Raw genomic sequence first — 6,000 nt, 5'->3', positions numbered from 1 at the left:
TCACCTTCTTCTGTATTTTTGTTCACAGCAGTTACAACTTTCCAACATATTATCTACTTATTTTGCTTATTACATCTCTCTACTACATTATAAGGAGCTCTGGTAGCTTAGTGCCTAAGGCACTTGACTGCTAACCAGAAGTCTGGTGGTTCAAACCCACCAGCCACTCCTCAGAAGGAAGATGGGGCGATCTACTTTCGTAGTGATATTGCCTCGGAAACCCAAGGAGGGGTCGCTATGAGTCGGGTCTGACTCGACGATACATAACAACAACAACAACAACTACTTGTTGTTTGCCGTCGAGTCGGCAACTACTACTACATTATAATCCCCATGATGATATGGATTTTTCTTTTTTGTTAACTGCTGTATTTCTAACATCAAACTGTACCTGGAATAAATACTTAATTGAATGTTGAATAATCAGATGCGCCCTTACCAAGTCCTTATAATGAGGTCACTTAAAACCAATTCAAGTGACAGTAAACATCAAAGGCAGTCATATAGTAAGGAATCAACTATGGGGCCTTTAGGATGAACCACAGACCTCTTAGAAGATACTTATCTATAGGGAAGGCAAACTTTGAGAATGTACCCTTGCTAACGTTTGCTATCAAGCCCACTCTGATTCATGGCAACCCCATTTATGTCAGAGCAGAAATGAGCTCCACAGGATTTCCATGGCTGATTTTTCTTAAGTAGACTGCCAAGCCTTTCTTTTGAGTTGCCTTTGGGTGATCTCCAACCTCCAACCTTTCAGTTAGCACTCGAGCACATTAACTGTGTGCATCACCCAGAGACATTAAAAAACCCAAAAACCTGTTGCCATCGAGTTGATTCCAACTCATAGCAACCCTATAGGACAGAGTAAGTTGCCCCATAGTTCAAGGCTATAAATCTTTATGTCTCATCTTTCTCCTGTGGAGCAGTTGGGCGGGTTTGAAATGTTTTAACCACTGCACCACCAGAGCTCCTCCCAGAGACATTAAACCCACTGTCATCAAGTCAATCCTGACTTATAGCAACCTATGACAGACTAGAACTGCCCTATAGGGTTTCCAAAGCTGTAAATCTTTACAGAAGACTGCTTCATCTTTCTCTTGCAGAGTAGCTGGTGGGTTCGAACCGCCCACCTTCTGCTTAGCAGCCCAATGCTTTAACCACAGGGCCACCAGAGCTCCTACCCAGAGACATTAGTTACCATTTATTAAGCACCTACTCTGTGAAAGGCACTGTGCTCTACATTAATTACCTTTAAACCTCACAATAGTCCCAAATAGTAGATCTATTAACCTCTTTGTGCTGATAATGGAGACTCAGATTGTTAAATAACTTCCCCGGTTACATATCCAGTAACAGAACCAGAATGTGAACAAAGCAATGTCTAATTCTAAAGCACCGCTTTTTACTCTACCACTGTGATTTTTCGGAGTCATAAGGAAGAAAAACTAGCTTCTAAATGGGCAGTAGTTGGTCTCCAAAGAGAGTATCAAGAGCCCTACAACATTAGAAAGCATGTAATTGTTTTGGATTGATTTCTATCTCAGCCCTCCCTGCCTCCAGTAGAAGCCATGTGTATCTCTGCAAAAAGGCAGGTTCAGCTGTGGACTGTACCAGAGACTTAGGCGCCCTAATCCTTGATGAGCTAAAATGTCTAAAGTAAGTGAAAAAGCAAACCACCTGGTTAAAGCTCAAAAGAAGTGATGTTTCAGGAAAAATTCAGGATCAGATTTGACTAGTATTATTGTTAACATAGGAGCTCTGGTAGCATAGTGCCTAAGGCACTTGACTGCTAACCAGAAGGCTGGAGTTTCAAACCCACCAGCCACTCCTCGGAAGGAAGATGGGGCAATCTACTTCCGTAGTGATACTGCCTTGGAAATCCAAGGAGGGGTCTCTGTGAGTCGGGTCCGACTCGATGGCACATAATAACATTGTTAACGTTATTTTCCTTATAGCTAGTAAATTGAAAATCTGATCAATAGTACGTGTTTAGATTTCAAAGGGACCTACCAAATGAAATCTGTACAAATCTGCACAAATTTTGTGTCTTTAAACCAGGAGGAAAGAATCACCAGTGAAATGTAGGTATTCCTGAAAACAGTCCTCCAAATACCAGAGATCAAATTTAGTTACTAGTAGCTTACTGCCACCATGATATTGGCCAAGTCACTTCACCTGTCTAGGCCTCACTTACATCAATTTTTAAATAAAAGAATTGGGTCTCTAAGGATTCACCAGTTTTTACCTTCTGTTGTTTACCTTGAGTCACCTCACATTTGCATATTATTTACAAGTTTACAACCATAAACTGTATCTGTTCATGCCAAGCCTAGAAAGACTTGCTGACAAGTGCCAGCAGGTGGCAGCAAAACCTGCTTGTCAGTAATCGTGATATTCTACAACTTCTTCTAAGGAATACCAAAATCTCAGCCCTTTATTTTTCACCCCAAGGCCTCCACTTACTACAATCATAGGATTTGACACTGAAGAAAATGTTGAATTCCTTTCTCTTAATCTTTTACAAAAACTTGATACAGGAAAAACTGCCTCCAAAGCTATTTCTATATGGAAAGAATGAGCTAAATGAAAATCACTAATGATATTACAAATACTGCCCTCTACAATAAATACATGCAAAAATAATACACTTCTGGGCTACATAAGGCATTTTCCTTTATTATTTTTTCAACTTATCTTATTAATGCCAGAAAAATAACAGCCATTATTTTCACTTTAAATGCAAACCAAATACTGCTGCACACAGAATACAAAGAATACCTATGGACATGGTTAGGTACAAAGGCCATGGATGTATAGACCACACTTAGTTCTTACATCAAAGTAAGACTGACAGTTTTCTTTTTTTTTTTGACAGTTATTTATTTTAGCAAGTAACCGTGCTACTAAACAAAGGCAAATACACATATATACACAAACACATCTCAACTAAGATTATACATGTCACTTTGACAAACAAAGGCTTCTTCTCTGGTGGGATCACCAGATATTTGCACCCCAAAGTTCCCTGCCCTGGTCCCACCCCCAAATGCTGACTTGATCTGAAGAAAAAAAATTAGAGATGTTCTTAATTAAAGGCACATTTGGCAGCTACTGAAAGTGGCATCTGGCACAGGTGTGCTCTCCCTACAGCCACACCACATGTGGCTTCCATCTGTATTTGTCTTCTTTATTTGAGTGGTGGTCCAATGTTATCCACCTTTAGCTAACTTGCTTTATAATTTTGCAGCAATTGGCTACTTAATGCACTATTTTCTTTAAAGGCAAAAGGGAAATTTGCTCACAGTTGACAGAAAATGCACTTTATGGTATCAAAAATGGAAAGCAAGGCATGGGATTTACAAAACAAATTACAAGTGCTTTTCTTGTTTAGATTACCATATAGACATCATGCTTTTCTTAACTAGAGCTGAAAAATAGTTCATTGACTCATGTGTAAGGGATTATGAAATGATTTTAAAAGTTAGAAATGAGATGTTTCAGAAGAGAAAAATATTGAATTAATTATCACTTTCCCTTAGAATTTTACTGCATAATTTCATCCAAACCAATATTAACTCTATGACGTTTATTTTATTGGTAAAGATTAATTTGCAACACAACAGGACCTACACTTGTACAACAGTCACACGATATAGGTTAAAAGAGTAAGTGAACCTACTTACAGTGGCAGAATAGCAAGAAATAAATGGTTAAATTTGTTTCCTTTCTAAATTCAGAGGGAAAAAAGGTTTTTCTTAATATGTACAAAACTAATAATCTGGAGTGCTTCTCCCATTTCCATTATTTATTTTGTTGAGCCATTTAAAAATCTGAATTTAAACTGTTATATTAAAAGACAAACAATGAAACACAAAGTAGGCTACACTTGAGAATTAAGATCATGATCATAAATACCAACTAATTTTTGGTTTGTATAAGGTAATTTTTGACTTATGAAAACAACACTAAGGAAGAATTTAGAACCTCAAAAACAGCCTCCCAATGAAATAGGACTTGTTCACTAGACTGTTCTGTTGACGGTGTAAACTGCTGTGTTCTTTGCTAAATACAGAGCTAGGGAATTCAGTGACTTATTAGAGCATAGTAACCTACTGACCACATAATCTGATGCCCAACAACCTCTAATTAAAGCAAACTTTTAACATTTTTATATTTTCTGATAATAAGAGTTTTAAAATACATTTGGAGACTGGGAAGAGTACATTACATGTCTTTTAATAAGTTTCGAAACATAACACTTCTTATTTGTTCATGCTTTAAAAAATGCTTAGATGTGAAAAGCTTCCCTCTCTATTGATACTGGTCATCAGCCCACTAAGTAAATTCAACTTTGAAATATTTTCTTCATGTTGTGACCCAAAGCTAATAAAATATTTAAGAACATTTCCATTTCTAAAAGAAAATGTTCCACATTTTATAAAGTAGTTTAGAGAAAGTCATGCTGCATTGACTGTCTTGTAATAGCCCGGATTCAAAAACAGAAATTTGTAGTGATGCAATTATCTTCTCAGCCACATATCCCTGATGAAGTACAATTCTAGTAACTATAAAGGATAAATTTGTCAGCTAGTTAATAATTAACATGCGAAGAAGGCAAAGATACCATTTTCTCACCTCCACCTGAGGACATCCAGTTGGAATTTTTCTACTCAGTTACCACTGCAGAAATATTTTTACTCAAATGACACACTTCAGAATAACATCTTCTATCCACAATGTATATAAAGCTGATGCACAGTGAAGTGGTCTCCTAGAACCACAGGGAGAAGAATGGTTCCCATTGGGAATATGATTAGAACTCCAAATCTGAGTTTGTCCTCATTATAGGATCAGGCAGGTTGAAAAGGGGTCATCATCTTATTGAAGGCTAACACACTGGCTGGACAGATATTGAATAGGCCCCAATGTGACTTTTCTCAGGGTCTTATTTGGAGTGGGGTAATTAGAGAAGTGGTCAATAAGCAATTTAAAGGAGAAATATCTAGGGACATTGAGGCTGGTCTAATAAACAATCATGGGATATTCTGAAATGTGCTTTATGATTAATTGTAGCAGCACTAGTAAGTGAGCTTAGATAAATATTTGTTGAATGGATGGCCTTATGGACACTTTGCATGCAAGAAGGGATTTGAAATTCATATTTTAGACTTTTAAAAGACATATTTTACAAAGAGAAAACTGGCTACCAGAATAAGAATGGCATAGATATTAAACAAAAAGATTCAACTCTAACAAATAAATAAGAAAGGATACGTATGATAGGATGAACTGCTTGATGATGCAATCAACATACTTTCTGGTCTCCAAAAGACTATATACTGTACTATGATGATGTACACTGTAACGCTCTAATAAATATCACAGGAACTTATCAAAGTTCTAAGTTTCCCCCATGATGCAGCACTTCTAAAAATGTCTCTAATGGTATGGCTAACAGAATTGCTAAAATGTGGCTTCATTATCCAGAAGACACATGGGGATAATAATGAACTGATGATTCACTCTATAGATGGAATACTGCACACATTTCACAGACATTATAGTGGAGAGTAAGAAAACCTTTTCTTCAACAAGTTGCATGCATTTCAGTCACAGTATTTGTTAGACTCAGAAGAGTAGTACATAAGCTTAATGAATAATTCATATTATGGTATTAATGAGGCAGGTAGATGTTCTATTATGAATAATTTTTATAGAGCAAAAGACCTCAAGCAAGGTAGTAGCATGTTTAATATAAACTTTAACAAACTGCATATATGTTGCCTAGGAAATTAAAAAAACATATGAAATTCCACTTAACAGAAACCCATCCTATTCTAACCAAATATTTTCCTGCATGCCAAACTGCAACTTTAGATCATTCTTTAAGATTAAAGCATACATACAGAACTAGAAACCAAGGCGTACCACAATACATGCTTTTATTCTTAGTGTTTGTGTGCGTGTTCCAACTGAAAGAAAAAAGAATCGACCATT

Source organism: Orycteropus afer, unplaced genomic scaffold, assembly GCF_000298275.1.
Source record: "Orycteropus afer afer isolate SDZICR_OR568_19922 unplaced genomic scaffold, OryAfe1.0 scaffold00131, whole genome shotgun sequence".
In the NCBI taxonomy this organism is placed as follows: Eukaryota; Metazoa; Chordata; class Mammalia; order Tubulidentata; family Orycteropodidae; genus Orycteropus; species Orycteropus afer.
Note: the sequence above shows the minus strand (reverse complement) of the source record.